This window comes from Rhamphochromis sp. 'chilingali' (assembly GCF_963969265.1).
Source record: "Rhamphochromis sp. 'chilingali' genome assembly, chromosome: 7".
Classification (NCBI taxonomy): domain Eukaryota; kingdom Metazoa; phylum Chordata; class Actinopteri; order Cichliformes; family Cichlidae; genus Rhamphochromis; species Rhamphochromis sp. 'chilingali'.
In genome coordinates, this window is record NC_137934.1 from 16,256,253 (window position 1) to 16,277,603 (window position 21,351).

Sequence of the window (21,351 nt, forward strand, 5' to 3'; positions counted from 1 at the left end):
TATATTTATATGCAGCATTGCACATAAGAGGTTTTAACGTTCGGAGAAGGAAGCAAAACAGAAATCTGATAATATAGTACGGCAATATGGTATTATGGTATATGGCAGAGACATGGACTTATAAATAAAGTTTTCAATGTGTGTCCTTCAGTGGTTTTTTAAGGGTTTTTTGAGTAAGCTTCAAATATTCAGTTTTCTGTTTTGAAACCCTTACATCCATATACCTCACAGATGTCAATATTTCTACGTAGTAAAGGGGGAGGATGGAGCAGGCTATCGGGAAGGGCCATTATATTCTTTTGCAACCATGGCATCATATAACTTATATAGAAACCTTGAAAGTTATCTTTGCTGCAGCAGCATGACTGGTTCAATCCATGGAAAAGGTAGCAGTTACCATCACCACTGAAAGCATGCTCTCAGACTGTTTGCATCTAATACTTAAAAACCTGCTTAAACATGGATAGAAAGAAAAACATGATCAGTGCTGCAGAGAAAGTGCACCAAAACAAAGAAAACTGCTTTCTTTTTCTTTTTTCCTGACCTTGCAAAGTGTGCTGAAATAATGGATTTATTGATGTAATCTGCAAGTGATGATGAGAAAAGTGGTGAATAGCGAAATAAACATCAGAAGGAGAGAGCAGGTTCTTTTTTATGCTTAGCTATTATGTGCTATCTAGGAACAGAATGTTTTAACCTTGGAATTGTAGTGGGGTAATAAGCAGGTCTGGCCATTTTCAACAGTTAACTACATTCAATGCATCATAATTTGTAGAACTTTATTTATTTTACTTGACAGTAAATGGCTTTTTTTGTTGTTTTTCACACTATAGTCTAAAATTGGCTCTAAAACTGACTGCTGAAATGTTCATGTAAGTCTGCACCTAAACAGAAAGCAATAACTTTGAAATCTAATTAAACTTGTCATGGTTGTTTTTTGTACATACACTAGAAAGTTCACGAATACTTTATTTTACTGCTGATACACCATGATACTAGATCAGCATTTACTTTTTTGCTATGAAGTAATCCCCATAAAAAACAAACATATAAAACTGCAATAAAAAACATATATAACTTTAATGTCTTGCCCCAAAATACTAGCTAAGTTTCACAAGCAGGTCAACCTATATGAAAGCACAGCCAATGCAAATATGACATTCTCATCATCAACAAAACACAACAAATATATTTTAAAAACCCTTTAAGAGAGTTTTTGCTCTCTTAAAGATCTGATTCACATTCACCAAGCTACACTGTCAGCTGGACTGGATAAGGCTATACATACAAGCAGTGAACGCAATCCATTTATTCTACAAGGCCTCTGTGGGTAGAACGAATCACCTCAGTGAGCTGACAGAGGTCCTAACCAACAAAGGCATAACCAGTCTGAAACCACGATGGCTGGTTTGTTGTCTGTCCACCTTGCAGAATGAAGTAAAAAGCTTTTAAACAACAGTAATGGAAAAGTCAAAAGTGAAATATCCAAACTCAGTGTATTCTAAAACAGGCTCATAAGTACTCCAATGTGCAGAAGAACTCTTTGATCACCCACACAGTGGCTAACTTTAAATGGTAAATGGTAAATGGCCTGCATTAATCCGTTTGAATTTGGTCTTTCAATACTGCAAGAAACAATCTCAGGTCTTAAAAGATTTAGAAAGTTTATCATAGCAATACCAAACTCCTTTATTTTGCATAGCCACCATAGAAACTGTTACATATAAAATCCCATTTTCTATGATAAAAAGTTTCATTTTATTCCAAAACCTCGTACAGCAACACCAAATCTATTTTATCTAATCCTACTGATCCTAACTAGCACAACCTAATGTGTTTTTTTTATATTGCTATTTTATTAGTTACTTATTATAATCCCATCGTACACTTCCATCCCACTGTCTCAAAAGTGGCTACAAAAAAATGCTATTTCTTGACTTTGTGTTGCCAGTTAAATTTTTTCCCCATAATTGTTAAATCTGTCCTTTCTATAAAAATAAACATAGACCCCTTCAGACCGTTGGGAATCTCACATATATAATCAGTATATTCAGAGGCATCTTTGAATGCACAGATAATCACGAATCGGAACAGATGTATCATCTCCTTTGAGAACCTCCTGTTGGCTGTGTGATGCCAAGAAGTGACGTGTTTCCCTTGTGCAGTCTGGCTCTTGAGGTAATTTGAATAATAATGACCGTAGGCTGAAAGCTTGGCACATACAGTAGGACTCCGAATTCAGCACACGGTTATGTACTATTTGCCACATGCCAAAGAAGGAGGTATTGCTCATCTCTGGATCTAACCATGATTCTAGTCTCAGATAACCTACATCTTCCACCTACACACACACCAACCTTTCCCCTCAGAGGTTTCCCACCCACTTTCCCCAAACCAGCCATCACACTGTGAGGCTGAGAGGGAGCAGGTTTACAGCCGTTGGTGGAGAGATAAAGCCCGCTGTTACCTTTATTTCTACACCGGCTGCTCCTGCACCGCATTATGGTCAAAACAACATGCTCAACGACTAAGAGTTACTGGGATTAAAACCAGACTGAGAGCCACAAATAGTAAAACAGTCAATATAGTTGAGTGCTGAAACGTCTTTTCTTGCCATACTTCTGCTGTCAAGCACGGAAGTGCTTCTGTAATTGCATTCAATTCTCATCAATGTGTGGAGAGAATTTCTTCAAATTTGGCCAAACACTTACTTTGGCTCAAGGATGAAATTATTTGATTTTTAAGGCCACAAGTCAAGATCACTGTGATCTCATTCATAAGCTATCTGAGGATCACCTTTGATGAATGGCTTCAAATTTGGAATGAATATGTCTTTGGAGTCAAGGATGAGCTGATGTAGCATTCAAAGGTAAAAGTCACCATGATTTTGCAAATATTTTTTAGCCATAATTCAAGAAGTCACATGATTATGATTAAAATTGGATGCAAACACTCAGTATGGTAACATGCCCAGACTATCTTGGTTTTATAGAGTCAGATGTGACAATATTTAAAGAAAAGCGGACTTAGATATTAGCTAACACTAGCAAGCGTGGTAAGCAAAGTTCATCTGTTGACTATATAGGTGCCTGCTAATTAGTGCTATGTAAGGCTCCAGTCACACAGGCATAGAGACCTGTCTGTGACACCCTAGCAACAACAGGCTACTGGGAAAGAATGTGTATTCCCTAACTGCTTGTTGTAGCTACAGGTAAAATCTGTGATTGCTTTGGTTGCTAGCTGATGGTTAGCTAATTGTTGCACTCGCCTACAGTTTGTATAAAAGATGCAAACTTGTCTGAAAACACTCGTCAACTATTCACTGGAGGTTTGTGAAATCCAAGAGAGTGTGACGCAAACCGGAAATGAAGAATGTTCAAAGTCAAAGTCATGCTTCCAGTCTCCAGCAACCTGACGTTGGCAGGGTGTCACAGATTGGTCTCTTGCCCTGTGTGACTTAAGTAAGGCATACGAATAAAATTATTTCATGAAACTTACCAAAAAGTCTTCTTGAACACCCAATTAATACAGTTAGTGATGCACCAAGCAATATTATCTGTCAGGTGATTGCAAAAAATAACACGCACACACACACGCATAAACAAATTAAGCATAATTTTAAGATATAACTAAAAAAAAGTTTTGATGAAGCAAAAAATCGGAAAGGAAATTATAGAATTTTTGGGGGGTCTAAGACTGTAAACATGTTTATTTCTGCTGCATTTATTCATTCTTATTTCTTTATTATAGTACCAGTTCAAAACAACAACACTCATCTCAAGGAGTAATTTTATTAACTTTTTTGCGACTGTTATTGTATTATATGCACGTTGTATTATATTTTATATAGGTCCAGTATGGACAGAGAGTTATATAAACTTCAAACTGACTACCGGAGATGTGCAGCCGTCTAATTTCATATGTTCTTTTGCTGATGCTTCTCTTTCACTTAGAACTTATTCCATTTTTATCAAACAAGCCAGAAACCTAAAACCTGATTGGATTGTTTTCAAACATCCAGGAAAATTTACCTCAACAGGTGAGAGCTGTTGAGAGCATTAAATCAACGCTTTTCACAAGTTGAAGCGGATGAAGGGGGAAATCAAATTTATTTATATGAAAATGTCACAGATTATTACTTCATAGCTGCACTGCACACAGTTTTTTTTTTTTCGTTTCATTTAGTGAGTTTGACACTTAACATTGGTACAAATTTGCATATTCCCAGGAGTAAGGCTGAGTTGGGTAAATATGTTTTGGTGCCATAAAACATGACAGTGTTCACTGTTTTACCTTCTAGTAATTCAGATTACTTTGTTGCTTATGAGTTAGGATAGGTATGAAATATAAATATGCAGCCTTAATATAATAAATAAGCAATTTAATAGCATTGCAATAGAGATAATAGTATATTAGCATATGTGTCATGTTCGTTGAAAAAAACTCACAAGTTAGATATTACTGCCAATCTGTAAAATCTTCTATATTGTGATGCTACCAACTATCCTTGTAATACAACAGAGCATCAAGATCAGCTGTTAGAAAGAAAAAAATGAGTGGCAAGAGCACTGGATATGTACTGTTGTCTGCCAGCAGAACATAACATAACGCGCATTATTTGATGGCTATGTTTATCCAAAACATATTGCAGCACAGTGCTGGCGAGATTTTGGCAAACAGGCTGATTAAACAAGTTTTTGAATCAGTTTTGTTGAGTGTGCGTCACAGGATGCAGGAGAAGGCTATCTTCTGTTGTCGCTAGCTGTGTTATTAGCTGTGGCAAAGTCCAAGACAGAATAATCTACTTTTACACTATTGATTTAATTTGGCATTTTCTATTTTATTTTCTGGATGGCATTACTTTTTGTTGTGAGTAAGTTAGGGGTGAAGATGTGAGCAAAACTGTCAAGGGATTCATTATTGCTCTCCTCTTTACTACTCTTGCATTTTTGCAGCTCTCATCTTGCCTCTGGAGGGAAACTGTGGTGACAATGGTGCAACATTAGCTTGAAAGTCATTTTAAAGTGTGCTGTCACTGAGACTTGCTCAAGATGAAGAGGTTTTGACTGTCTGACATCGACGCGAGACAATAACAGGGAAAGTGTGGGTGGATTGTGTTTATTCACTTTAGCAAAACAAATTGTGGTGGACAGCTCTGACAGCTCTTCCCACCATTTTTTGAATATGTACTGTTGCGTTTACAATCTCAGTGTCACACTTCTGCCATAGACATGGGAGAATATATACAGTCTGTGCTATATATACGAGAAGCTAGAAAAGTACCAAGGGCTCAGAGAAGAGCTCGAGAAGATATGGAGGGTGAAGTTAACAGTGGTCCCAGTGGTAATCGGAGCACTAGGTGCAGGGATTCCCAAGCTAGGTGAGTGGCTCCAGCAGATCCCGGGAACAACATCGGAGAGCTCTGTCCAGAAGAGCGGAGTCCTAGGAACAGCTAAGATAGTGTGCAGGACCCTCAAGCTACCAGGCCTCTGGTAGAGGGCCCGAGCTTGAAGGATAGACCGCCCGCAGTTGAAATGGTACTCTCATTGAGCCCACATAGTGTGAATCAGCAGCGTTTTATGTGTATTCCTTTTGCCTTCTTGAAATAGATATTAAAAGTGCAGGTGAACAACAAAGATACAATATGGTTTCTTTGTTTTCCTGAAGCCCCGATGATTCCCTTTCTGTGTGGCAATGGAAGAAAGCCTGACTGCACATTACGAAAGCCTCACAAAGGCATACTTTTGTAAATTTCCCCCCAGGCTGAGTCTCACCTCTGATCACACAGCAGCAGCGGGCCAGGAATAGTTGCAGTCCAACATCTACGAGATGTACGTCACACATCCACAACCAGCCAAACCCCCACAAGTGGTGCATAAAAAAATAGCCTATTGATTTTTAAAATAACAGTAGTAGTCGGTCTCTACAGCCCTTTACGTCGCACCATTACTTCAATATCTGTCCAATTTCAGGGATGACTGCAAGCAAGTAAGTTTAGGTCTTTTAACCACTAACCTGTATGCTTTAGCAGAAGCCAATCAGTTGTTATTTTCAACCACTTTCTTCCAAAGACAATCTATCAGTGACCCTTTGACCCTCCATACAATGGAGATTTCACTGTTAATTAGCCCACATGCATGCAAACAGTCTGCCTGATCTCATCTCAAGTTTAGAATATTTGCTTGGTTAATATTCAGTAACAGGTTGCTCCCAGGAGATTTTAAGGCGCAGCGTTGAATAACGGTGTTCCTCTGCTGCTTTGGTGGGGGATTTGTTTCTCCCTGCAGTGTGTTCTTAATGTTTGTTTGTTTGTTAGTTTTAAAAATTTTTCCTTACTCAAATACCCCTTGTGGCTGGACCGAAGCTGAAAGATGGACAGTTGGAGTTGAGATAAACCTTGACTCAACTTTACTCTCCTCTCCGAGTTTATATGGGATTCAAATGTGTTGAAAAAGTAATGAACAATTGCGTTAAACTGATTTAAATGTCTAAATGCCTCACTTACTCTAATGAGTACCTCTGCAACAGAGATATGATTTCACTACAATCTAATTGCAAAATCTGTCACATTTGGTGCAACAGAAAATATATTATGTAAGATTTTATCTCATAGAGTTAGAAAAATATAATTGTTTACAATGCAGCACATCTGTAAAAAGCCCTTGCAAAATTACACTTCCGTCTTAAAGGCTCCAGCATCAATCAGGGGTCACTTCTCTTGGCTATTAAAATTTTTAGCATATTCCCACTGTTATCTTTATCTCTTTCACGCCTCCCTTCAGATCACTAAATCTTTACAACATTTCTCTCCGAACAGCAGGTGGGCGTTTGAATTAGGATTTTTAGAGCTAAATGATGATCGTAATTTCTGAGTTCTCCACATGATGAGAAGAACATAACTAATTTCAGATGGTTCAGCCACAGAAAATAATCATGCATATTCAATAAAGTCTATTTTCCTTCTTAATGCACAGGAGGGGGAAAAAACTGGAGATTCTGCTGTGATGGTGATACTGGTCTCTTTTGATTTAACTGTCAGTAGAGGGCTCTCATGATCTATCTATAATGGGTCTGACCTCTCTTGCAGTAACTGTATTTAATGACACCCACTATCAATGCCCTTTCATGGCAATACTGAACAGCGCTTTTGTTCTCCAGCTCACTCTGTTTCTGACTCAAACAATGGTGGGGATGGCCTTATCATTTACCTTAACTCACCATCAGACAGTATGTGCATCTTTGTTTCCTGCTGCTCGGTGTTCCATTGATTTCCTCACTGTGCTTCTGGACTAAATTATATCCACGGCTCTGTCTCTTTACTTTGACCTCCATGTGAAGGTGTTTAAAAACCTTTTTTGTGTGTGTACAGTATTTCTCATATTGAGTGGATGACCTCATCAACTACACACTGGCCTCTTCTGGGTAAAATAAGTTATTGCCTGAAGAAAAGCAAGGGAAGGGTAGAGATGCTTTTTGAGGGAGATAGGATCATTTTTTTGTAGATGGAAGATGTCAGCCGTATTAGGGGTTCATTTAAGAATATCCTCCACGTTGATGGGTAGTTTTGGAGCATGCAGCGGCGCAGAAACGAGAAAACAGATCTTCGCTGCTCTTTGTGAACCCGTGTGTCTTCTCATCTCCCCATAACACTCTTATGGCAGGCTTTGAATTACCTGCCCTCATCCCTGCCTAAATTGTTCAAATATGTTAGAAGTTGATCAAACAGAAAGGTTTGCAGCGCACAGCCGACAGAGCTTCCCCTGTGGGCTGTTGGGGATCAGACATGAAAACAGGAAAAGAACAAAGGCTTGTCGGGACAGTTAAAAGATGTCTGGACCACAGCAGCCCATCAAAATTTATTCAGTGAAACAAGCATGAAATACCCGCCATCTGCAAGAAGCTCTCAAACATGTCAAACTCCCCTCCGGTCTTTGAGAAAATGTGCTGTCAAAGCAAGGAGATTCTTACATATGAAAACTTTACCTAATCTTTGTTTTCTCACTGGCGTAAATAAATAAATACTCCCTGCAAGTCATGTTTATATCAATGAGTACATCACAAACATTTAGTTATAACAATAATCTTAAAATTATCTCTGTATTGTTTGTGTATAATGGACATAAATATCTGAAACAGGGAAAGACTATACAAACATTTTCTCACATTAACATATAGAAACCAAGATTATAAAGACTGTTTTGATTCACACCGTCTCTTTCAAACTAACCAGAAAGTTGGGGACAAGCCGGTGAAAATACTTAAGTATTTAGTTTATGTGTGTAAGACTGACAGAAGATATGTCACCCATTGGTTTTTGAAGTCTCAGCAGAAGCATTATAGCAACTACCAACTTAGGACCAAGAAATTACTGTATTTGGACGTAAGTGTGAGTTATCAAGCTGCAGCTATACAGAGATAACGATATCTGCTAATTAATCTTAAATAACAGTAACTTTTATAGTGCCAACCTGTAAACATGTTTATTTCTGCTGGCATTTTAATACAAGCCTTTGGGGATGAACTCGATTTCGTGCAAGCTGAAGTGAACATTCAAGGAACTGTAGTAGTATTTTGATACGTCCATACTGACTTCATTTTTCATCCCTATATGCTGCCACTTGGCATTCAAAAACAACTCCTGATAAGGACTATCTGTTCAGCATGCAGTACACAGAACACTTCAACAAGAAGTTACTTGACGTAAACAGTCCGTTTATCTTTTCTGAGGCTGAAAACAAAGTGAACTTTTAAAGTTCTGCCTCGTGTCACTGGTATGTTCACCGCTTATTTGGCTTTGAAAACGATCAGTATACAGTGCTTTGCATTTGGCTTGCTGCTACAGTAAGACATTTCTGTGCTAATTTATAAACTCTTTTAAGAAGGCATTTCATATTAATTTTCTTTCATCTTGTCTTGCTTTTATTGCAAGAATGAATGATGAAAGTTAAGTGTGGCAGGAGATATAAATGTGATGGAAGAGACTACATAATTCAACAGCAGTTCTGTGCATTCAGTGTCATGTTTTTGTGGTTGCCATATTATAAAACTTGTCTGTTTCTTTCACCATGAAAAGAACCCAAAGATTTTGTAGAAACATGCAGCAAAGAAATAGAGCCGTTTTATCTTGTTCACTCCAGTTTGTAATGATAGTGTCATCCAGTTCCTATGCCGCCAGGCTCCACATGACCTGAAACGAATCACACGTAGAACCCAGTGACAGTCTTATTTCCAGCCATCGATGAAGCAGAGGTAATGTTATTTACTGAGAATGCACGATGGACACAGATTGGACATCCCTGATCTGTCAAGAACATGACTTTTGGCCAAAGCAAATCCTTCACTTTGATTGCATTGTCTTTTGGGCCATTTGGCACAAAGCGATCAAGTTGGTAATGGTGGTGGTGGTGGACGGGGGTTGCTGGCTAATGTGTAGCACTTCTTTGATCAAACATTGTTTCCCAAAGCTAAGTTTCTAGGAGAAAAAGGAAATCCATTCTTCAGAGTTTCTGAAGCCTTGTCATTAGTCTGACATAAGCAGAACAGTCTTGTTTTAAATAAAGAAATACATGAATTAAAATAAAATTACTAATCTAAATTTAAACACACACACACAGGCATGCACGGACGTATGCACACACACGCACACACACTTTAAAACATCTCTGATACCAGATGGATGAAACCCCAGTTTTTCAAATAGGTACTTAAAAGACCCATCACCAACCCTAATAACCATGTAAATAACGTAAACTTCTATGTGTAAATATAATAAATACAATAAATAGTAATTCAAAGCCAAATAAGTGATGAGCATAACAGTGACACATGAGGCACTACGTTCAGTAACCTGCTGTTTAGATTTTCTGTGAGCTGCATGTTGATGAACAGCTAGCCCTAGTCTTAGAACTAGGACTATTTTTGAATGTCAAGTAGCAGCATAAAGGGATGCAAAATGAAGTTAACACGGACGTATCAAAAACGACACTTCCTTGAATGGTCAGTTGTACTTGCACGCAAAGCGAGTTAGTTCCCAAAGACCATCATATTAAAATGGCAGCAGAAATAATCATGTTTACAGGTTAAATGCCACCACTTGGGATAGGCATCAAGGGGGGCACGTGCAGCATCACAGATATCCACCGCCTGAGGTACTCTGACATTAGCTGGAGAGGATGATAGGAATTCAATACGCAGCATCCACACCGCCTAATATATTCCACAATAAAATCGGTGGGAGCTTGTTTGTGTACCACTCCATTGATGGTTCAGCCAACTGAATGTCACTAAAGTTCATCACAAAGTCTTTAACTAAACAGGTTTCTATGTGACAGAATATTCTTGAAAAGAAAAGCATTCAGTTCAGGTCATTTACTGTCTTAGTGTTGTTTACAACACTATCCAACCCAGTGTACTAATAGTCCACATATATTAAAGAAAGTTCATACATCTATAGTCATAGTAATGGCATGGACTTTATGATAATAAGGAATGAAAATGTATACAATTTCTACTCCTTTAAAAATGCTATCCATTTTCCTGCCAAAGTCATTTAGTCTTTTTGCTCACACATACAATGCAGTGTTTACTAAAGTTCAGCTCACAGATCCATCCTATTCACCATCAACCCGCTTCTGCAGTAAGCTATTTCCATCCATCAGGAATGCAATGCGCCAGATTTTCTGTGTGCCCACCAGTGTCATTGTCTACATTCATCTGCACAAAATAGTATTTGCTACAGCTTTATTTACCAAACCATAAATGCAGCAATGCTATATGTGACACAATTTACAAATAAATAAGGGAGCCCATTTTGCTGCATGGACAGATCCAATCATTCCTATTCAAAGTGAAAACACAACTCAGAGCTGCTGTGCAAATACCAGCAGCCCTTCTGTGACACAGGCTCTGTTTGGCTGTGGGATGGGTGTAGGGTTAAGAGGTGAGCAGGGGAGTCAGAGGAGTTTGCATGGTGGGAGAGAGCGGCTCTTGCCTTCAGTCACAGCCCAGAGCATTAAACATAACCTTTCAACTTGCCACCAAGCATTGCAGCAGTCAGAAAAGACATCAAGTCCTTGTGTATGAATGGAGTGTGGTGGGACTACTGCTAGGACTCTTTTTCTTTAACATCTGCTAAGTAAGCCATTGCAGTCGAGGTGGTTTGACCCTGTCTAAAACGAGTGGCCAAAACTGACATGCAGATTATTCAGTAAGAGGTTGTTGTCTCTGCAGCGCTTATACAGCGAAATAATACATAAATGACAAGTTTCTATAATAAAAATAGAAATATTTGGCAAGTAGTTAGTTTATTTATTTCTATTTTTTGAGAAACACAACATTATCAAATAAATAAATGTAGAAACGGGAAAGTTAAATGAGAATTTCATGCACCAGCAAATTTTCATCTAATTCTCTTATCTTTGTATATAAAAAAAGTCACCAAAAGTGTAATTTCATACAAAAGAACAAAACGAATGTATACTAATTCATTTTGGTTTGCAATGGCAGATTAAACATCACTGTTTTCAGAGGCATTTTAAGTAATGACTTTAAGTAATTAAGGAATGCAAATATGGAGTTCGGGGTTGAGGTGGGGTGTTCATTCACGCTGCAGACACACCCGGTTGAATTCCCGCTAGTGTGGCTGTTAGGTTGTTTTTGTAGCCAGTGAAGGTTCATGTCCTTGTCATGGCAGTGACTTGCTCCTCTGTTTGGTTGCCTGTAGCATCCCCAAGCCAAGCATGAGTGATAACTGCAGTGTATGGAAAATTGGCCTTTCAAATTAAGGCAGTAGTCTAATTTTCTCCATATTCTCTGATGATTATGTTTAAAGGTCACTCGGGTACATAACTGAACTTTTCAAAGTACAAATGGCAAATGCCAGAGGTTCAGAAATTGACTTGCAAAAAAGGGTGCTGTAATGTAATTCTTAGGGTCAAGTTCTCGGGCTCTGCAGTACAACTCTACATGTTTCTTGATTATGCACAAGTGGCCAGCTAGGGTCCAGTGACAACTAAGCTCAATTCTGTGGATTTGTTTAACAATCTTTACTTTAAAAATCTCAATCAAGTATGAAGCTCAGTTAGTGGATATCCATTGTTCAAGGCAAATTTAAAATGCAAGTCTAATAACAAAAGAAGTTCACATTCAATATAACATGTACACATATCAGATTTACATTAAACCAAAGCTTTATAGCTTAATATATAAAAAAATGAATTAGCATTGAATGAAAGAGCATTAAGCATCTGATATACAACTCCATGTCGCAATTCCAACTTTGACTGTTAAACCACATCGTAACCCTCAAACTGCTTTTTTTTTTTTAAGCAAATTGGAAAAGTTAGGTCCTCTATTTTCAAAAATGTCCTCATTTCATTGGCAATAAATGCATGCTGGTCCTCACTGAGATAGGTTTATGAGTACACACAAACACAGAGAGAAAGGGGGAGAATTAACCCTAAAGCCAGGTGCTTCTTTATAAACATCTCTGGATCTCTAACGTGCAGGTTTATTTTTATTTATAGTCTGGTTTGCTGCACTTGGCCACCATCAATCTTGCTGCCAAGCACAAGAGAAGAGGTGTTCTGAGTGAGATATACCTTATTCTCAAAAAAAAAAATTAAATCACTGTTCATGGTGACTGAACTGGTAACACTGACATACCCTGTTGTAGAAATTTTAAAAATTAATGTCACTCCTCTAAAATGTTTTTTTAAATAATTTTTTTAAATTTTGTAATCGTGATAATTGCTACAGTTCTTGATAAGTGATTGATGATTAATGATTCACTGGTAAACATACAATTACCAGCAACAACTAGAATTATGTACCAAAATTATGTACATTCCCTCACACTGCCAAAACAGCTCCGATGTCAGACCTCCAAATGTGTCCAGTGATGTCTGGAACAGGGATATTTGCAGCTGATGATTTAGATTATGCTGTTGCAGAGCTGGCATTCATCTTGTTCCAGCATCCCATCGATGCTTTCAGAGTATTTGTGGACTGGTGAGAGCTTTTAATTTTTAAATCTTCACATTTACAGTTCCATTGAGGGCTACTGTTGTCTATGTTTTATATGTATGCATAAGTCGGGTTGCCTCTCCCCTCACCCCTTTTGAGTTATTTCATGAGAAAAGTTGTTAAAAGAACATTTGCTCTTTCATTTTTGTTTCTGTAAAGTGAAGAAACAGTGGTCAACTCTTAGTTAATGTATAATGATGATCCACTGCAAAATAGGGATGTTCTCCCACTCGACTTACTTAAGTTTGTTTGTTAATTGTTTTTACACTGAATAACTGGGGGGATTTCCATGAATATTTTTATACCTATTTAAATGGATTTGTGGCTGACTCAAGTTCTATATGAAATTCCAGTGTGGACACAAATGGGTTAAAAACAAAAATGCCATCTGTTGGGTAATTGTATTCCCCTGCCATATGGCTCTGAATGTTTTACGTAGGTATTGTATTTGATTTTTTTGTTTGCAGGTATTTGCAGCAATTCTGTCTTCTGCAAATATCCTCTCAGTGCCCCTGTACATCAAGCACAAGAGGTTTACATGCCCCTTGAGAGTCAGGGCTCCCTTTGGGACCTGTGAAGTCTAGATACAGTACTGGGAAAGATAGGTGAAAGGAGTAGACGTCTCAAGATATCCTTTCCATAAATGCATCAGGCTGTAGAGGCCGCTAAGCTAAATTGCTCCAAGAGGTAAAGAACAGGAATTCAGACTGTGTTTTTGCTTTCTTCTTACAGGATGCAGCCTTGTACTGTACTGTCATCATCATGTACTGAACAGCATGTGAATTGTTGCTTTACTAGCCCCACTAACATCTCTAAACTCCAGTGGAGAAAGAGGGCAAGGTCACAGCCCTGGCCTAGTGTTTATGGTCAGATGGAATGTGAACTCCGGGTGAGAAGAAAGGGGGGAAGTTATAATGAGGCATCCCCCCTCTGCCGGTTGTTTGTTTGGACAGACCGGCTGTCTCACAGCACAAGCTGTGGATGGAATACTAATGGATATGACTAATGATTCTCTGGCCTCTCTCGATTTCTCCAGATTCCATCCCACTCTACTCTTTCCTCTCACTCCTCCATCTCCCATTGCCTCTTTGTGGAAAGAAACTCCTGAGAAAAGTATTCAAGATGCTTAATTCTGTTCAAATTAACAACGATGTAAGAAACTAACATAGAGCAAGTAACAACACCTCCACCCCTACTGATCCTGCTATCTAATCACTTATTGGTAGGTGGACATAAAGCCATCCTCAGTGTTTGTAACCATGGGCCTATCTAATCCCCTCCCCTTCCATCACAGGCATTTAACTTTCCAAAACATACTTTCTCTAGAATGTGGCACCCTGAGGTAAGAATACAAAGACATCCCAGAGCTGCAGAAACTCTCCACTGGGCCTGATTAAAACCTGCTGAGATTTAGCCAAGGATTAGAAACCCCCTTTGGCATGAGAAGACTATATAAACAGTTTAAAATTATTTTTATGTTAAGTATTGACAATTTTGCCCTTCAAGCAGCCAAGTAACCACTATTTGGTCTAATAAAAAAATCCACATAAAAAAGAACACATAATTTTATTGAGTCAGTTCAAGAGAATTATATATTTTACAAAACTGGCTCCCTTTCATGTGATCACAGCACTGGTAATGTGGTTAGATTTCACAATAAACAATGCAAACCATTCTAATCAGAGAAGAGTCTAACCTCTGTGCATCATTGCCATTAGCAATCCAATTAGCAGTGCGACTGGGATAGAGAAACTAAGTGGCAGACGGTGTTCCACAGTGATGCTCACAATCAATTTAACTTTCCATTCAACATCACTGGTCACATGATGTTGAACAACAAATTCCTGCATCCCTGCGCATAAGAGCAACCTGCTCCCATCCATATCAGATTTTTGTTTTCTTCATTTTATACCCTTTCATAGTTTATGGCTTGCAAGGATCAAATTCTCACTATAGGAGCGATTATAATATCGCTAATAACTCTCTTGGCAAATCTACTTCTGGCTTCAAAGCAGCTAAAAAATCATTCTAAATAAAATGAGATTCCATTGATTGAGCCTTTACATTATAGCATTTAGGTGGAACTTTGCCAACGTATTGGCTCTATGTTATTTAATAGCCCCCTTAGGGTTTTGTGAGCCATTAAGCAAGGTTCTGTACTGGAGAGAAAGTTAGTGATGCGGCTTACTTTTATTTCTGCCGTACCTATTATCAACAGAGAAAGATTTGCAGAATAACCAGATTTTAATTATTAAAAAATGACACAGTCTCCAAGGAATTACTACTAAACTGGTGCTATTATCTAGATGTTATAAATGTGCTTTTGACATTAGCTTTGTGGTAACTACAACTAAAGTATTGCTGTTTATTGTAAAATCCTGAGTTTCAAGCTTTCCCTTCGTGCTGAGAGACAAGATCATCCTTCAGTTTATTAGAGGAATACAAACACTACCCATTCCCCTGTGCTTCACACTCTAAGGCCTGTACACACAAAAACCTTGAGTGAGGGAGCACCCTCAGGAACTGTATTCCCTACATGACATTTGCTAAACATATAGTACATCTGTTCAAGGTTTCAATCTTGCACACTGCTTGAAATATTTAACCTGTTTGAGTCATTACTTAATTGCTAAAATGAAGATATAGTTTAGTTTCTTACTTTTGCATTTTTTTATGAATTACAGTTGGGTCAAAACACATGTAAGGGCACATGTATGTAAATTGTCAGGGGCCACCTTATAGTGCCTCAAGGGGCTTGTCTGAGTAAGGCAAGAAAACCCCAAAAAAGATAGAGAACCCACGTACACGCTCTGGTGTGTGTGTTTGTGTGGCGCCGAGAAGTAGCTGTCTCCCACGTCTCACGGTTTGACTGAGACAAAAAAGGAGATCCGAGAGGTCAGTCAAAAAAGAAGTTGCGACTGCAGCAAGTTTAGATGGAGTTTTGCTCCATGCGGGAAGCTTGGCTTGTGTAGCCACAACGTTTGGTGCTGCAGGCCATCGTGGAAGGAGACAGCGTGGTGATGGGGAGTTGGAGTAAGACCCAAGCTTAGCTGTGCTTTTCTGGCTAGCTGCCTCGCTGGAAGCTAACATGTCTCTTGGAGGGCTTTAGCGACTTCACTTAATGTTGCCCATTGCTGGTCTGAGTTTGAGCACATTCTTCGGACTCGACGGCGAGAACAAAGTGAGTCAGCGGTGAACGGGTTACCCTGCCATCCAGATGACATCCTGGTTGTTCATCCGCCTTCGTTCAGCTGTATGTGAAAGCGCTGCCTTCTCATAGCCCAGTATTTTTCCCGCGCACTTTCACCTAGACACAAAGGCATGGTTTCTATTTTCTTTGCTTTTGTGAACCCAAGACTTGATTCCTCACTCCAGCTCCTGTACCTCTGGTCAGCTTAACCCCGCAGTTATCTCCTTCTCACTACAGTTACACCTTCAAAGAAGAGACTGTATATGGTTTCATATTCAAAGGCCATTTTGGGGGGTCTGACTAGTAGAAACTGGGACTATTTCCTTGTGAACATTGTAAATTGTGTTATGTTTGTGATACAGTGTTAATAATTCTAGAGGGGAGAGTGAATTCATGTAATCTGGAGACCCTTGGCCTTTAAAAGAGGGTTTCATACAGTTCTATCCTCATTTTTTTAGCGCTCTGAGAAGAATTTCTTCCTTTTATTTTTATTATTTTGTTGGTGTTGTGTGTTTTGTTTGTATTTTTGGACCCTTTCAGAAGCTAAAGCAAACCAGGGGTTTTAAAACAGCGGGGAAGTGGCTGTTTCATGTTTACGTTGAACCCAAGTTGCCTTGGAGTAGGGGCACTCTAACAATCTGGTTGGGCACAGAAAATCAGAGGGAAATGATGCTAGGCTATGTTATTGTCTGACAGTACAGCGCACTCCCGGTAGTCGTCGTTTCTCGAGCTTGAATTCTGGAGCTCCTTGTCTTTACCTGCAGCAGCCACACACGTAAAAACATTCTTACAGTTGTAAGTACCAGATTTGGGGTTTATTCCCTAGCAAGGTGTGAATTGGTGTGAAGGCTGTGAATTTGCATTTTCTCCCAGAGCTTTGGTTTTTCCCGCCAACCAAACATAACTAAGAGTGCTATTTGGCTTAGGACTTCACAAGATTGTGACAAAGCTGGGTTACACAATTTGTTGTCAGACAGTCAGGGAAGTGAAAAAACACCTTCCAAAGCACTTCAAATTACATTTGTATTGTGTTTTATGACAGTGCATGCCATGATTTGCTATGAGGATAAATACATGGCTCACAAGGTAAAAACAATACCAGCAATGCTAGCACAGCTGCACAAATGCATCCAATTAAGTCTTACATCACAGCTGCATGTTTACTTCCTCAGCAAGTACAGAATTTCACACCCAGCCATATGACCTTTGCCCTATTTTCCTTTAGTCATTGACTGAGGGGCCTGGGGAGAGATTGTATTTGTGCATGTGTGTAAGTGTGCGTGGGTGGCTCTGTGACTGAGTGGAACACTAATGAGCCAACTGATTATAGTGGAAAGCCTCAGGTTTTCATTAGCTCTCAGAGGATCAAATACTAGATCAAACCAACAGCATGCCAGAGAAAGAGGCTGGCCACAAAGGTTCACTGAAAAACTTCAAAATCTGTACAAATAGCAAGATGGAAAGTTTTACCTTTTTAAATCAGATGATAAAACTTGCTTGTGATCAAAAAGAAACCAAGAAATTCATAATATGCCTCTATACTATGGACAAACACAAACACTGGCTTGTGTAATTGAATTCTTCCACAAAAAGCATTCATAGCGCTTTCATTGAGCTTCCTTAGACAACAGGGACCAACCCCCCTACAAACCTAGAGGTTTTGTACACAGCTTTGATTGTCTCACCCTTCCCTATATTGAAAGAGGTGCTGGCTTGACATCTCTGTGAGAACATCAGCATTTCCACTCTTGATTATTAACCCGACAGACCAAAAAGGTGGGCTCTTTGCAGTAACTTTGTATTGCCACAACTGCAGAAAAAAAGCTATAACAACCAACAAACTCAGGAAATGTGATAGCAAGAGCTCTCTACTCAGTGTCACTTTGACCCAGCATTTTCAGTTTCTTATGTTTTTGGTATTCTTCTGTATTCTGATTTATGTCTGATTCTTTAGTTATCCTGTTTTAATTATTATAAATCTACATTTCAGTTTATTCTGGTTTAGGGTTTAGTTCTTAGGTTTTGTTCTTATGCCCTCATGTTTAGTTTAGGTTTAGTTCTGTGCTTAGTCTTCTCTGCCCGTGTGTTCCCTCTGTGTAAAGTCCATGTTTCTTAGTCTGTGTCTTTGTGAATTGTTTCCTGTTTTATTTTGAAGGGTTATGTCTTATGTCAGTGTTTCTAGCTTCGCTCCCCCTGCCTCGTTAGGTCTAATTCCTCCCAGCTGTGTTCCCCTTCTGTCTCTAATTCCTTGATGACTTCTTCAGTGTATTTTAGCCCCGTGTTGTGTCAGTGACGTGTTGTACCCTCAGATTGTGCCTGTTTGTTTCCGTTCTCAGCGTTCATTGTTCAGTTAATGTTTTGTTCATCACCAGCAATAAAGCTCTGGTTTTCAGTTACAATTCAGTCTCCACGAGTCCTGCATTTGGATCCTCACCTCTGCCTGCCCGCACACAGAGCCCCAACAGTCAGTTTATCAAATATTTAAATGTTTAAATGCACTAAATTGCAACTATCAAGGATTAAAGAATGAGTGGTCAGCAGCAAGATTGATAGTGAGCAAACCAATACTTTTGCCTGAGAACCCAAAGTACAGGATGAGGTAAAAAATTAATCTTGAGGCTAAGTTGATAATATCTCATCCCTGCTACAGGGGCAGGGAGAATGAGTAATGGGTTGCTTTGCGTCAACTGTAGGGTCCAGTGGTTCTAGAGTGCTACCCATATAAGGCAGTGTGAATCAAATATGCCTCAGTTCTGCTGCTTTTATTTATTTTGTTGCCACTTGTAATAACCAAACCTTTGGAAATATTTAATAGTTCGTGTTTAACTTTTTAAAACACGAAGGATTTTTTAACCAGATTTATTTACTTCCAAGAGGTGGGCACCAGAATAATCATTTAAGGGTCACATGATTGCTTTTTCCAGCTCTGCTTTACTGCAGATTTTACTTCTAGCCTATTGTCTTTAGAGATTGATGGTTAGGACAGTTCCTTGACAGGCCTCTCTACTGGCATCCTTCCTTTCCTCTTTTCTTCTAGTCCCTTTCTTTCTTTTCCTCCCTTTCTCCGTAGGGCCCCTGGACCCCATCAAGTCTCATTCTGTACATCCCACATGTTAGGGGTCAGTGCATACCCCACAAAAATAAACCAGTCACTCAATGTGAGGATCTTTGTGTATGTCCTTACCCCCCTAGCCTCTTTCTCCATCTCTCTCTCACTCATTTACTTGCGCCCTATAGACGAGAACTGGCTCCATTCACAGTGTTCCCTCCCCCCTGGAGCGAACTTCTCTGGCCCTAACAGAGTAATTCTATGCCTTATTGCTCCAGCTCCTTCACGGAAAACTTTCTCGTCAAAGCATTTGTAAGGATACTGAAAGAAATGAACTGGCTTTGTGCTTAAACACATTGACATATAGGTGACATCATGTGGTGAAGTCTGGGGGTCAAACGTTTAAAAAAGAAAAAAGGGCAGAATGTGTGAAATGTCTCTTAAAGGCCTCCAAGTGGCCATCTTGGAGAAAAAATGCCAGGACTCTTTTAGAAATGAAGCAGTTTTATGAGTTTGCCCCTGCTGGCTATCATCCAGCTTAATCCACATTGTGTTCTGACTTCCTACAGACCAAAGCAGGTTTCTCAAGCTCATCTCCACTTCATGTTTAATCTCCCCCTGCTCTTTCATTAGGACCACACCATGTGTTGATTCTGAAGAAATGAAGCGGACACCTCATTTCGAGCACGAATGAGCCAGAGAAAGCTTTTGTCCACAGTAGGAATGCCCATAAGACAGAGAGGAACACTGTTTGGTCTGACTCGGGTTGCTATACCGGAGCTGAAGAAAGCCATGGCAACGCAAGCAGAAGGTCTTCTGGATCACTTAGTGCTGATACAATACAGCAGCTCTGGGTTTGTCATTCCAGTCAGGCCTGACCCAAATTACGACATCCTGGGAAAAAGTAGCCCACTTCAATCAGTGCCCACGCACAGGCAGACTTAATTTGGGCCAACACATATTTGGCTGATAGCAGTAATAAACAAAACATATGGATGTTTGAAGTATAATCACTGAGAAAGAGGGCCTGTTAATGATTTAACAGCAAAGTCTGTAGCCCATGGCTGTTGGATTACTGGGTCTTTCCAATTGTTTACACAGTATGTCTACAAGCCACTTTTCCATCTGCTGTTATAATTCTCAGCATTTTAAGCTTAATAGTCTTTTATATTTTCATATGTTTATTATCTCCTATCAACAGCCTCAAGACAAAATCTGCTTAAAATGGGAAGAACAACAAAGAATCAATTAGGACCATGTCTACAGAAGTTTGTTTTTTTTATTGTTTGTTTGGGGTTTTTTTGGTTTTTTTACCAAAAGGCGAAATATCAGAAAAATGCACAATTGCAAAAGTGTTGTGCTTGGAGCAGAAACTTTTGCTGAGTTTTTTTTTTTTTGCAACTTTACAAAAACTTTACTTATTCCAAGTTTTAAAGCCATATGAAAACAAGCTGGATGGATACTAGCAGTCCTTGAATCCATATAAATCCCATCCCAAACATACAGAGTGAGCAGAAAGACCAAAAATCATACAAATGATAACGTCAAGTTACTGCTCTGTTAATCAGTTCAACATTGTATCACCCCCCAAAAGCTACATATCAATAAGTGTAGACCCCGAAAAGGAATCCACTTACTTTGTTTTGGAGGTCTGGTAGTTGTATTTCAGAGCTTAAAGCAATAGTTTCTCCAGGCTCTTTTCATCTGCACCTCTGCCCTGCTGCCCTGCCTCTCCAATACTATTTGTCTTTGTGGGCTGAGCATTCGATAGCAGTGTAGACTTTTTTCTTTTTTTGTGTGTCTGTTACATGGGGTGAGGGGAGGGTGATGGGTTGGGTGTTGAATGCCGGGATTCCTGACTCGTGATCAGGAGCTCATTACCCCCCAAGGTCACTCCAGGGACGCTACGGCCTGGCACTTATGGAGACACCAGAGAGAAGACGTAAGATGGTGGATGAGTGTGTGGGAGAAAGAGATAGGGGGAGAGAGCAGTTAAGAGCCAAAGTGTTTGGGAGATCTATGGGGACCAGGAGAAAAAGCTGTGAGGAAAAAGAGACGGACAGATATGTATAAGCAAGAGAAATGAGAT

General features: G+C 39.3%; 1 protein-coding gene across 1 annotated transcript in view; it reads right to left on the reverse strand.

Annotated features, from left to right (window-relative positions):
- ptn (pleiotrophin) overlaps positions 1-21,056 on the reverse strand; it is a 64,717-nt gene extending 43,661 nt beyond the window's left edge. The window contains exon 1 of the mRNA XM_080887691.1: positions 20,900-21,056. The gene's annotated coding sequence lies outside the window, so the exon portion shown is untranslated. The remainder of the gene's footprint in view (positions 1-20,899) is intronic.
- Positions 21,057-21,351: the final 295 nt, after the last annotated feature.